The sequence below is a fragment of the Triticum dicoccoides genome, chromosome 4A (assembly GCF_002162155.2).
Source record: "Triticum dicoccoides isolate Atlit2015 ecotype Zavitan chromosome 4A, WEW_v2.0, whole genome shotgun sequence".
In the NCBI taxonomy this organism is placed as follows: domain Eukaryota; kingdom Viridiplantae; phylum Streptophyta; class Magnoliopsida; order Poales; family Poaceae; genus Triticum; species Triticum dicoccoides.
This window is the reverse complement of record NC_041386.1, coordinates 261,175,258-261,190,016: the sequence shown is the minus strand read 5'-3', so window position 1 is coordinate 261,190,016 and position 14,759 is coordinate 261,175,258.

Here is a 14,759-nt window from a genome sequence, read left to right as displayed (position 1 = left end):
TTCATTAGGCTCCGAGGAGCGAGATATTACAAACATGGGTTTCATGACCCAACATTCAGAGCATACAAGTCAAAGCACATGCGGAAGCTTAACATGTTTGAGTACAGACATCTACAAATGAAAAAGGCTGAGAAGCCTGACTATCTACCAGATCCTGGCAAGGGCACAAGATCGTAGCTGAGGTATCGAGCTAAACGTCGAAGTCCACACGGGACTATAGCGAGACTGGCGTCTCTCTGCAAAACATAAAAATAAGAAAACGTGAGTACAAATGTACCCAGCAAGACTTACATCAGAACTATCTACACATGCATCGGTATCAATAAAGGGGGGTGGTGGAGTTTAACTGCAGCAAGCCAGCTTTGACTCGGTGGCTATCCTAAACTACGTCTGCAAGTAACTCTTTTGAGGTGGCGCACACGAGTCCACCTATTCACCATATCAATACACCACTATGGATCCGCTCCCGTCTTCCTACGAGAACGCCATCCATCGCACTCACGCTAATCTTGCGCATTTTAGAGTATCCACTTTCACTTGTCTATGAACTATACATGCAACCCAGAAGTCCTTTTCCGCGGACACGGCTATTCGAACAGATGATGTTAACCCTGCAGGGTGTACTTCTTCACACATGCTCTCGTCACTTACCACCATGTACACGTCGTGTATCTCGGCAAACCTCAAGCTTAAGCCTGGTGAGGGACTCGGCCATGACCTGACTAATCACACAAGTCTCTCGTCCAGGTTTATCGCCTATTCGGGTTCCATCCACAAGGAGATCCGGCCGGGGTGTCGCTCACGGCCCCAAACGATGTGAGAAGGGTTCCCAAGCCCATCATCCGGGTGCTACTTGGTACACCATGCCACTGTGCCTAGTCCGCCCCAAGCCCACCTGTACCGGGTGCCACTTGGTAGACTACTAACACTACCGACAAACACCAGAAACTAGTTGCAACTCCTGGACAGAGATCGAGTTGATTAATAAGTCGAGAGGGGTCGAGTGACCAGAACCCAATGTGTAGTAGTAACTATTCATGGATCACAAACACAGAACTCAGTTCTTGAGGACGGCTGCAATGAGACAACCCACCATGTACTCCTACATGGCCTCTCACCGCTACCTTTACCAAATCATGTTCACACACTTAGCTCTCAACGGTAGGACATGTTCACCACGTTCCAATTCATTCCTGATGAATCAGACCTGACTCAACTCTAAGCAGTAGCAGGCATGACAAACAAGCATGACTGAGTAGGCACATCAAGGCTCAAACAACTCATACTCATGCTAGTGGGTTCCATCTATTTACCGTGGCAATGACAGGTCATGCAGAGGAAAGGGGTTCAACTACCACAACATGTAACAGTTGAGTCGTTGTTGTCCTAATGCAGTAAAAGAGAGCAGGAGCGAGAGGGTGGGATTGTATCAGAATGAACAAGGGGGTTTTGCTTGCCTGGCACTTCCGAAGATAGTATAACCCATCGTCGATGTCATCAAACTCATCGCCGGAACATACGTCTATCGAGAGGGGACAACCACCGGCAACAAAGAGGAAACACAATCAATGCAATGCACAATATGATGCATGATCATGACATGGCAATATGAGTCTGTTGGGCTAATTCAACTACATCCAGAAGGTTTTGAGCTTATTTGAACCAAAGATTCAAATACAAACTCAAGTTATGGGTTCATATAAGTGCATTTACATGTTTGACCTAAACAGCAAGGTTAGGTTCCTCTAACATGCATGAAACCAGTACAGATGGATAGATTGAATTTTTCTGATCATTTTTCATATATAACTTATTTCATTTGGAGTTACGTTTTATTTTTAATGATTTTTTGAAGTTTGCAACATTTTCTGGAATTTCCTATACAAGAATAAATCCAGTAAACGCTTTATTGCGTGAGCATGACATCACGCTGACGTCAGCGGTAAACGAAGTGGTCCAGGTCAAACCTGACCAGTGGGGCCCATTGGTCAGTGACCCAGTGATTAACAGAGCTAGTTAGCGGTTAAACTAAACTTAACTAAAAGTGTCAGCAGGCCTAGGCCCACATGTCATAGACTCAAGGGGGTCAAACCCGGTCAAATGGGGTCAACCCCATCGGAGTTGACCGCGGCTCGTCGCCGGCGAGGTCAGAGATGGCGGAGGGCTTCGGAAATCGCCCACGGGCGATGGTTTTGGGCGTGAGGAGGCTCTACAAAGAGCTGCTACACGCGCGCAGCTGATGGAGCAGATGGCGGGAGCTGGGGTGGCCGAAGACGACCGCGGCGAGCTCAAAGGCGGCGGTCGGAGCTCAGAAGTTGGTGGTTTCGGTGCTTCGGTTCATGGCAAAAGCAACTGGTGATGGTTTTGGGGTCCTGGCATTGCACTGAGCACGGTGGTGTGCTCGGACGCGGCCCTAGGTGACAGTGGCCACAGAGGCGACATGAACGGTGGCGAAGAGCTCTCGGCTCCGACGGCATCGACGTTAGAGGAAGGAAACAAGCTAGGGGAGAGGGGGGGATTGATGTAGTGGCTCACAGCGGATCCGAAGGAGTCACCAGAGAGCTCGGGGATGCGCTGAGGACGACGAATCGGCGACGATGATCTCCGGCGCCCGACAATGAACACGACGACGTCGACGATGTTGCGGGGCCCCCTGGCTTGCTTGAGTAGGCGCAGAGCTTTAGGACGATGTGGCGGCGACGAGGGATACGTCGGGGAGGCAAGGCGGTGGCTCGGGGCGCGGCAACGGTGAGCGGCAGCGACGGGCACTCTCGATGGTGGGAAGAGAGCAAGACAGCGGAGGGGAGAGAGAGCAGCGAGTGAGGGAGAGGAGGGAGGGGTCTCGGGGCGTGTCTGTGGCGTCGTCTAAGCGCGTCGAGGGGGAGCTAGGCAGGCAGCTGCGTGCCGGCGCACGCGGGCGCAGTACACTGCTTCCCCTCTGCCTACTGGCCAGAGGAGGAAGATAAGGCTACCCCTGGTGGGCTGGGCCTGAACAGGAGTTGGGCCGGCTACTAGGCCAGGTAAGGCCGGGTGGGTCTCTTTCTCTCTTCTCTGTCTAATTTCCTTCTGTTTTTACTATTTTCTACTTATTTCAATCTGTTTTGGTTTGTTTTAAATACCAAACCATTTTATAAAATCTGAAATTTCTTGTGGGCACTCACTGAATTATTCCAGAGGTTCACACCATGTTTCAAATTGTTTGAGACTATAAAACTATATATATCATTTTGTAGACCCAAATCAAATACATATTGGATTAATTCAAATGCCCAAAACAAATATTTCTGAGATACTTGAGTTGTAGAGTTATGTTGTGATGCCATGTTGTATTTACACATATCGAGCATATTGTGTGTATGATTGAAATGCTTGGTATGTGTGGGATCCGACAATCTAGTTGTTTATCCTTGGCAGCCTCTCTTATGGGGAAATGTAGTCTAGTGCTTCCATGAGCCATAGTAGTCCACTACAGCCTGGTTCACCGGAGTCCTGTTAGGCCAGCACTACTGCTCAGGACACTTGATTGGTCGGCATGTGTTTCACTTCGTTCCTGTGTCTGTCCCTTCGGGAAATGTCGGGCGGTGACATCCGGAGTCTTGCCTAGCCTGCTACAGACCGGGTTCCCGGAGTCCTGTTAGCCCAGTGCTACAGCCCAGATTCACACGCTACTAACCGACACGCTCGATGTGATTCATGCATGCATGTCCCCATAGGTTAGTGCCGCTTTGGGTTCACTACTAGCCATGTCGGCCCGGGTTCTCTGTCATATGGATGCTATCGACACTATCATATACGTGAGCCAAAAGGCGCAAACGGTCCCGGGCCATGGTAAGGCGACACCCGTGGGAATACCGTGCGTGAGGCCGCAAAGTGATATGAGGTGCTACCGGCTAGATCGATGTGACTTGGAATCGGGGTCCTGACAGCTTTGGTATCAAAGCCTGACTGCCTGTAGGATTACCAAGCCAAACTGGTCGAAGTTGAGTCTAGAAATGCTTTAGTTATATAAGGGGATTGATTGTGGAAGGGAACGTAAGGATCGTTTTACACCTTTACCCTATGCCTTCTGATCTAAGTCACCCTCTTCTTTTCTGCGGGGGTTAAGAACTAGGCTTCTCTTCTATCTCTCAGGATGACGTGTTGCTAAACCGTAGTTGCCTAGGATTGTTGAGTTCAAGCCCCAGTTCAGTTCCTACTATCTTCTGTGTGTTGACAGTTGATCTCGGAACCTTGATATTGTGTTGTTGAGTGGTTATGCCACCATTTTGCATGATGTCTCAAATCATTTTGAGCATTTACAACCATTATGCTATCTGAGTCATCCCAGGTCTCTAACTAGTCTAGTGCATTTGCAAATCCTTTCTTCCCGTTTCCGTTGTCCTTTTGGGCCAGATTAAGCACACTAACGGTTTGTTGAGGTACTCTACTACCTCGACATATATGTTGGAGCTATTATTATGACCTAGGTGTTTTGGCGAGTCACCTAGTAATCTAGCCATGTTTTGTGTTCCCGGTGTGATGATTCTGGACACCATTCTCGAAAGCATCCCGTGATGCCATTTAATAGTAGGTATTCTACTCCTGGGTTCTTGACCCAAGATTCACTCTACTTACCTCGTGTTGATAGTGTTGCTCGTACCTTTAGGATATTAGTAACCTTTGCGATAGTCCTCGAGGTCCGTGGTATTTCCTTCTTCCAAGTATCATGAACTGCTTATGGCAGAAGTTCTTCTAAACCAAAAGATCACAACCAGAGTGCTCTTAATGGGTTCTCCATTCTACATTGTGATTCTTCCAGTTCTACCTTTCTGCATGGGTTATCCGGAAGAAATGTTGAGCTTTGCTCGACATACTAATCTATGCATCCACAACTCAGAAAAATATATGTTCCTATGAGTTGTGCCTCTTTAGTTGTTTCTGACCTCCGTTTATCAATTGATAGTCAAGAGTATGCGTGCATTCATTCATCTTTGCCTTTACTCTTGCGTTCCGTCAAGCCATTCTATCTCGGAATGACTAGGAGAAACAAACTCCAGTACCTTATCCATTTCTAGGATTGGGTCAAAGCAGTTGTAATCCGCAGATCAAAATGCCAATCAGCTTTTGCTCTGTTCTACCGTGGAGTGTCACCTTCTTCTTATCAAGAATGTCATGAGAATTGCACCACCTCTTATGAGTTCTTGATTTAGTGATACTTCTTGTCATCATTGTTCATTCCTTGGTTCCGTGTTGTTGTAACCGGAATGCCGGCAAGTGAATCATGATGTGTGAAATCAATACTCCTAGCAACTCTGTTGCTTGGTAGTTAATGGACAATAATTTCATTCTTAGCGTGTTGGTTATTGAATCATCATCATAAGATTTATCGTGCGACCTAGTCCATTTTCCCCGGTGCACTCTTCGATCAATGAGTTAGGATTGTGTCATTCCTCGCTTTTTGATCATATCATCTTGCCCTGAAAAGAAAGATTGTTGTCGAGCCTTGTAACATATCGGTGGTTCGTGATTTTTCGAATATCTTCTCGGAAGAATTACCAGGTTGTCACCTGAGCGCTATGTGGGGTTCGTGATCAATTTGGGTTCTTGCAAACCAGGCATTCTCCAAGAATCTGTGTCGGTTACCCCCCCTGAGCTAGTTGGTTAAGCTAAACAATAACTTGGAGAGTTGGAAGATAAAAGCTTGCCAGCTTAGTTCATCTCAAGGGATATATTTGCGTGTGTTGAAGATAGATGATATCTTCATCAATTGGTCCCTGTGATTAGTTGTTGGACCTATTGTCGTATCAAAACTTTGATTTGAGTATGGGCTATCATCAAATCAAATCAGAACCAACGATGTTCATAATGTTGTCTTACTCGTGGTTGATCCCTCGAGCATACACCATTATATCTTTTGGGTCTGACCAATGCTATCACTTGTTCACATAATTATGGAATTCCATCTCCATGGAAACCTGGATGAATTGTTGTTGAGTCCATCAGCAACACTGCTACCTTCTCCATGATTCGTGTTGAACATCCAGCTAGTATTGGAAACTTTATAAGCACTATCTTCATGTTTCGTTCATGAAGCATATGTTTGGATGAAAAAAAGTAACTACCTCTGATTCACGTGCATTTGGTGAAAGTTGCCGCCGTGAATTCGAGAAAGTTAGTTTTGCTTCCTCTGGAATCATCCCAACTCAGTCATGCACGTGCGAAGTATTCTATGGTCTGATAGACAGATCATCTTCATTCTACGTATCCCTAGCACACCAAGCCACTGATTGACTTTTTTAGGGAGAAGAAGTTTCTTCTTAGGAGCTAGACTTATGCAAGGACTTCGATATCCTCGTTGATGGTTCCCTCCTGAACCCGGTAGTGTTTCGTTCAAAGACTACCAGGTGGCCATGCTTGTCTAGGACAATGTGTTCACATGCTTGTGGCAGAACCGGCTCATGTTTTGGAGCTTACTATCGTAGTTCATTCCCCTGAGAATCTCGCAACGTCATCTCGTCGATTTGTGTTGCAAACTTTCATTTTTCTTTCCAGACCGATGAGTCTGGATTATCCTGACACCACCCAGATCCGAATCCCAGGCAGATATGATGGTTGGAACGTTTCTCAAGGACTGTAATATTGGTCTCTCTGTAACCCGGTAAAGTGGATGTTGTGGCCAACACACCCAACCGGAAGACTTATTATTGTAGTATCTTGATTGAGAAAGTTGGCCACCTCCCCATAAGGATTTCGTAGGATTTACTCCAGTAGTTGTTCCTTATGGATCCTTTGTATTCCGAAGTCCGACCACTACTTGATGACTATGTTGATGCTTTAAAGCATGATCGTGGTAACCAGTACATCAAGGAGAACATTAGAAGCGGAGTGCTAAATGACTCTCGGTCGATCATCCAGATTTCATTCCCTTGGCCTCGCTAAGGTGAAATCTGAGAAAGGGTTGTCTTTCTATGCATCTGCATTGTCCATCACTATTCGTCAAGGTAGTAAGATGTGTTGCCAGGATCCTCGACTCGAATGTTGGTAGAATCTTGATGAATGTGGAAATGCTCAAGTTCTTGAGAGCACGCGCAAGCAAATTTATCCATTATGTTGTCTTCAACAAGGTAGTCCACATCATCCATTCTAGTCCAAGTATATCATTCCTTCAAACTCCTTCAAATGATCAATTGTGAATTGCCTTAGGCTGGTATAAAGAGTTTCAATGATCTTTGAATCAAAAGTAATTCTTTTTGCCAGCCTAAGGTGCCCCGTTGTGGAATTATGGCAGCTAACTCCTCGCTACGTCGTGATCGAGCGTGGATTTGTTGCCTACCTACTGGACCTTCGTCATCTGTTACACTCCATCCCCCTGGATGTATGTTTCATGTCTCAGCTCGAGAGATGTTTTATATCTCCCCCCAAGAGTTGATCCTGAGTTGCCCAATCTTTGAGAAGATCGATTCCGGTAGAGTTCCTATCCGTCGTCATTATGTTGGATGAAGATCTTGAGAGGAAGGACGCCAAGATCGATCTGAAGCAGTTGGATCATGAAGATTGTGTTAAGCCTTGCATCCCCTTTGTCCTCTCACCTCACGTCCTGAATCTCGGGACGAGATTCTTGTATAGGAGGGGTGAGTTGTCACATCCCTAGCTTCTGGCATTGCACTAGGCTAGCTTCATGTGTGCACCATGTTTAAATTTTGCCTAAACTTGAAATGGGGATGTTCAAACCCTAGCACCAAATGAAATCCAACTAGGATCACAATGAAATATTCTTAATGATCCCAAAATGCCTTTGGAAATGTTCATCATTTCTGATAAAGGTAAAAACCTCTGTCAAAAATGATAAACATATTTCTATGTCATTTCTGGATTTTTGAATTAACTCATGTTGTACTTGAATTGAGGAATTTAAATCCTATAAATATTTTAAATGCTCTAATAATTCTGAAACTAGTTGAGGGCTGTTGGGAATAATTTCAACAGTGCCCACAAATATTTTCAGGATTTTTGGAAATGCTCTGGCATTTTTAATAAAGACCAAAACAATTGCAGAAATTAGAAAATAGAAACCATTAATAAAAGAGAGAGAGAGGGTTTTTACCTGGCACCCACCTGGGCCTCACTTGTTTTGGCCTAGCCCACCACCTGGCGCTCCCAGTCGTCGTCCAGCTCCCACCAGTCGGACGTCGCGCGCATGGTCGCCTCGCGCCGGCACGCACCGAGCCACCTCCTGCTTCCGTCGATGCTGGAGGCTAGCTGGACGCGCCACGCAACCACCCCAACCCCTCTGGCCTATCCACTCCTTCTCTCCCCTCCTCTGCTCTCTCCTCGCAGCGCACCCGAGCACAACCGCAGCCGCCGGTCACCGTAGCCATGGCCACCGGCCACCCCACGCCTCGCCGACGTGCCCAGAAGCTCCGCCACCTCGTCCTCCAGCCCCTCACCGAGCCACGCCCTGCCGGAAGCCCTGCAGCGTCGTCCCCGACCTCGTCTTCAACCTCTGACCGCCGGCGAACTTACCAGGGATTCGCGAGCTCCAGCCCCTCCCCGGCCTCGCCGTTGCCTCTACTGGAATCGCCGTGAGCCCCTGCCCTTTTCCCCTCTCTCCCCATGCTTGTCCGCGCCTTCTAACCACCGTAGCCATCGGAGCCGATAGCTCCTCGCCGCCAGCCATGTCGCCACTGTGACCACGGCCGTGCAAGCACGCGTCCGAGCCCACCGCTGCACTCGCTGCACTTCCGCGGGTCGATCACGACCATCCACGGCTCCGGACATGCCCCGCAACACGCAAACCACCGTTGGCCGAACTCCGGCCGCCGCCGCGAGCTCCCTTTCGACGAGCTCAGTCCACCCCAGCTGCTCCCGCTTGCCCCATTTAATGTGCGCGATTGCCAGCTTCCAACGAGCTCATTTGGTCGTCGGAGGAGCTTTTCCGATGCCCTCCACCGTCTCTGGTGTCGCCGATGATGAAACGCGGGTCAACTCTGGCGACTTTGACCTAGCTGACCAGGGGTTTGACCTCCCCTGGCTCACTGACATGTGGGCCACAGGCCACTAACTAAACTAGGATTAGTATTAGTTTAACGCTAACTAAATTTAGTTAGTTAACTAACCACTGACCAGTGGGTCCCACTGGTCAGGGTTGACCTGGACCGCGCCTGTTGACCGCTGACATCACAGTGACGTCATGCTGATGCAATAACTCTTTTCTAGATCTATTCTTTTACAGGAAATTCCAGAAAATTGCCTAAACTTCTAAAAATCATAGAAAATCAACCGTAACTCCAAATGAAATAAATTATATATGAAAAATTATCAGAAAAATCCAATCTATCCATTTATGTTACTTTCATGCATTTTCAACCAACTTATACCCCCTGTATAAGTGAAACATGATAATGGCATTTTAAATACCCCTTATGGAGTTTGCATATGAACCCTTGGTTCATATGGACTTCATTTAAATTGTTGCTAGATGCATTAGCACAAATCATAGCATATTGCCATGTCATGGTCATGCATCATATCGTCGCATTTGCATTGATTGTATTCCTCTCTATTGCCGTGCTTGTCCCCTCTCGGTAGGCATATTCCGACGATGAGTTCGATGACACCGATGAAGAGCTATATTATCTTCAAAAGTGCCAGGCAAGAAAAACCCCCTTGTTCATTTCGATACAATCCCACTCTCTCGCTCCTGCTCTCTTTTACTGCATTAGGACAACAATGATTCAACTGTTACTTGCTGCGGTAGTTGAACCCCTTATCCTCTGCATGACCTGTCATTTCCACAGTAAATAGATGAAACCCACTAGCATGAGTAGGAGTTGTTTGAGCCCTGATGTGCCTACTCATTCATGCTTGTTTTTCATGCCTGCTACTGCTTAGAGTTGAGTCAGGTCTGATTCATCGGGGGTGAATTGGAACAGTGATGAACATGTCCTACTGTGTGTGAGCTAAGTGTGTGAACATGATTTGGTAAAGGTAGCGGTGAGAGGCCGTGTAGGAGTACATGGTGGGTTGTCTCACTGAAACCGTCCTCAGGAACTGAGTTCTGTGTTTGTGATCCATGAAACAGCTACTACCACACATTGGGCCCTGAAATATGACCCCGCTTGACTTATTGACCCCTCTCGTCCTTTGTCCAGGAGTTGCAACTAGTTTTTGGTGTTAGTAGGTTATGTGTTGCCGGCCGTGCGTAGCGCTGACCCTAGGGGTGGGCTACGATGCGGTAGATACACTGTGGCCGGGTATGTAGGGCGCCCGTTTGGCGTCTCGGGACCCTGTACACATCGTTTGGGGCCGTTGAGGACACCCCGGCCAGATTTCCTTGCGGATGGAACCCGAATAGGCGATAAACCTAGACTAGAGACTTGTGCGGTTAGTCAGGTCGTGGTCTACACCGACGTCGGCTTTCGCTTGAAGTCTGCCGAGCACATGTCGTGTGCAGAAGCTAAGTGGTGGAAACATGTGTGAAGAAGTACACCCCTGCAGGGTTATAAATGATCTATTCGAATAGCCGTGTCCGCGGTAAAGGACTTCTGGATTGCCTATAACAGTTCATAGACAAGTGAAAGTGGATACTCTAAAACTCACAAGATAAGTGTGAGTGCTATGGATGGCCTTCTCGTAAGGAGACGGGAGCGGATCCATAGTGGTGTATTGAATGGTGAATATGTGGACTCGTGTGCGCCACCTCAAAAGAGTTGCTTGCAGTCATAGTTCAGGCTAGCCACTGAGTCAAAGCTGGCTTGCTGCAGTTAAACTCCACAACCCCCTTTATTGATACCGATGTATATGTAGATAGTTAAGATGTAAGTCTTGCTAGGTACATTTGTACTCACGTTTGCCTATTTTATGTTTTGCAGAGAGACGTCAGTCTCGCTAGTAGTTCCGTGTGGACTTTGACGTTTAGCTTGATACCTCAGCTACGATCTTCTGCCCTCGGCAGGATCTGGTAGATAGTTAGGTTTCTTAGCCTTTTTCATTTGTAGACGTCTGTACTCAGACATGTTAAGCTTCCGCATGTGCTTTGATTGTATGCTATGATTGTTGGGTCATGAGACCCATGTTTGTAATATCTCGCTCCTCGGAGCCTAATGAATAAATACTTGAGTTGTAGAGTTATGTTGTGATGCCATGTTGTATTTACACATATCGAGCATATTGTGTGTATGATTGAAATGCTTGGTATGTGTGGGATCCGACAATCTAGTTGTTTATCCTTGGCAGCCTCTCTTATGGGGAAATGTAGTCTAGTGCTTCCATGAGCCATAGTAGTCCGCTACAGCTCGGTTCACCGGAGTCCTGTTAGCCCGGCACTACTGCTCAGGACACTTGACTGGCCGGCATGTGTTTCACTTCGTTCCTGTGTCTGTCCCTTCGGGGAAATGTCACGCGGTGACATCCGGAGTCCTGCCTAGCCTGCTACAGCCCGGGTTCCCGGAGTCCTGTTAGCCTAGTGCTACAGCTCGGATTCACACGCTGCTGACCGACACGCTCGATGTGATTCATGTATGCCTGTACCCATAGGTTAGTGCCGCTTTGGGTTCACGACTAGCCATGTCGGCCTGGGTTCTCTGTCATATGGATGCTAGCGACACTATCATATACGTGAGGCAAAAGGCGCAAACGGTCCCGGGCCATGGTAAGGCGACACCCGTGGGAATACCATGCGTGAGGCCGCAAAGTGATATGAGGTGCTACCGGCTAGATCGATGTGACTTGGAATCGGGGTCCTGACACCAATGCGAAGGCCGAGGTGTCCCTTGCGACCTTACGTGAGGCCTGCGCCCGGGCCTTGGAGGAGGCCAGGGCAGCGGACCATTATCGTGAAGCTGCCGAGGAGCGCGAACGAGAACCCTAGCCCTGAACGGTACCCTCGAGTAGCGGATTGAGGCATGCAGGGCCGTCTTGGTGTCGATGAGGGGAGAGCCTTCCGAAGAGGAGGAGATCCAGAAACGCGTGGAGGCACTAGTGTTGAAGGCCTCAGAGCGTAGCCTTGAGTTCGAGCGGCTGGAGATGAGGGAGCGCCAGGTGGCCATGGCCGAGGAGACCGTAACCGTGCTTGAAGCCAGGATCTAGGACGAGGTTGACCGGAGGGTGGCGAAGGCCCGTGTAGATCTTGCCGACGAGCACCGCCTGGCGCTGGTGTTCTTGCAGGCTGAGGATAAGGGTAGGCTCATCGCCCTTAGGACGAGACTGGATGAGGCCGAGCAGCGCGAGAGGGCCGCTGTGGTAGCTCAGACCTCCGCCCAAGCCGACCTGGACTCCATGCGCTCCAACTTGCTCTCCTCCAGCAACAGATTGACGGCGCTGCGTCCCCTGCACAGAAGAACATGCATGAGGCATGTCGTCGGCGAACACTGCAACGTGAACACGCTTCTATGCTGCAGGACCTCAGGGTGAGAGGCAACCGAGCCCTAAGCACTATCTGCGAGGAGAGCGCCCCTCATCCACATGAGGAAGACTACGCCAGCCACCACCACTTCTTCCCGAGATCGTGATGCGCCTGGAGGACCAGGCCGTGAGGGCTCATGAGCTCATTGAGGAGAGGAGCCGGGGCCTCCTTGGGCGCGCATTTTCACGTGTCTTCAGTCATCTTCAGAACCTCGACCCCCATTTTGACTTTGATGCTGCCATAGCGCCCGTGCCCATGGTTATCTGAGACAGCTTGTCAGACTAGGTGGACGACCACGTGGATGCCCTGGTCACGGAGTTCGCGCCTGAAGATGACGCGGCCGTGGTGGTGGTCAGAGAAGGCGGCGTGGATGACAACGATGCAGACGACGCTGGCAACAACGCTGATGTCAGGGACGAAGACAGTGAGGTTAGCGAAGGAGGCAGCGCCTCTGGCTAACCCCGCTCTTTCCTTGCGTTAGCCTATGTAAAAAGGGGAACCTTCGGGCGTGGCCCTGTGGGGTGTAAGAGCATTTTAAAGGGGGGGCCCCTTATAATGTATGAAACATAGTGCATGAACAGACGGCACGTCTTTTGTGGACTAGGCTTGAGATGCACCATCGTGAGCCCGCGGGTCTCCTGAGCTCGGTAAATGTCGCGCCTTACCTTGACTCTGCAGGCCTTGATGTCCCGACCGGACCTTCCTCCTGAGGCTATCCCTTAGAGGCTCGCGAGACTCTGGGCCTCCTGAGAAGCCTGTGGATCCATATGAGAGGGCCGCGCTAGGAGTGTATGTTGGACCATGGTAGGATGCGCACATTGAAATCTTGTGGCACATGCACTCTCACCCCGAGGGAGTCCTATCTAGGTTGCACATACGCGCCCAGCGCTGTCTACCGACCAGCCCCCAGCCCGCGGGGCACTCGTAAGGGGGTGTCGGAGGCGTGAGCCTTGAAAACAAAGCATGCAACCAGAACGCAATAAACCGGCACAAACCAGAGAAAACTCCCCCCAATTTTAGATAACACAAAAGAACTTCAACTCTCAATCTGAAAGAAAAGAAAACGGTGATCAAGTTATAGAGAAAGGGGCAAAGCAAACAGCCACTTCCGGCACCTAGCTAGTTTCTTGTCTTCCCACCATCGCAGAGCTAAGTGCTTTCACTGGATGTGAGCATAGTCATTGGGGGACAGTATCGACGGCCAGCACGGAGCATGGTGCTTCCACTTGGACATGGGCGGGAGCCCCCGAGGCCGAGGGGCGGCATACTGGAGGCTCTAGGGCGTGTACAGCCCCACTCATTATTACGTGACAGTGCCACGAGCGGAGACCTTCAAAGGCATGAGCCTTGTTTCATATGGCGTGACGAGGGCCCCGCCTTGCGCCTCCCCCGACCACTGTTGGGGCATCCGAAAACTAGGACGAGACCAAGGGGCAAGGGGGACGCTAATGGCGCCCTCGGCGACCACGGGCCCTCTGCCGTGGGGAAGGGCTCGCCAGTGCCTACCCCGGCAGAGGACCTACCTCCGTGTGACGCCTTGCTCCGCGCAGCGCGAGGGGGGCCCTGCATCCGGGCCCCGCCCACGCAACCCCCAGTGGGCCGGTCCTGCCGAGAGCAGGGGCACCACGCCCGGGTCTCCGATCGCTGTCGTGGCCTCGTTCACCTACGGGCCATGGTTAGTGTAAGCATGTCCCTGGGGTATCGGCTGTGCCATATGGTTGTTGTCATTGAAGGGTTCGGCGAAGCTGCCAGGCAGCTCATGGAAAGCCCCGACCTCCAGCGAATCTCCTGCCCAGCTCGTCTCAGGGAACAAGCTGGGGTCTTCCTCAGGTGTGTACTCCAGGTCCATCATGCGGGGCACATAGGCATCTGGGGTGGCTGCACCAGAACCTTCACCTCCATGCCCCGCAGCTTGGACATCCGGGACATGCGCCTGGCCTTGGCGCCGCGGGGCGACTGTCAGTGTCAAAACCGGCGGATCCCGGGTAGGGGGTCCCGAACTGTGCGTCTAGGATCGATGGTAACAGGAGATGGGGGACACAATGTTTACCCAGGTTCGGGCCCTCTCTATGGAGGTAAAACCCTACCTCTCGCTTGATTGATATTGATGAATATGAGTGTTGCAAGAGTGGATCTACCACGAGATTATAATGGCTAAACCCTAGAAGTCTAGCCTATGTGGGTATGGTAACGAGTATATGTGATGTCCTTTCCGGGCTATCCCCTTTGGTTTATATAGGCACCGAGGGGGTCTAGGGTTTACATGGAGTCGGTTACATGAGAAGGAATTTTCGGTCGCCAAGCTTGCCTTCCACGCCAAGTAGAGTCCAATCCGGACATGGTGCATTATTCGGCCTTCATGTCTTCACGGCCCATA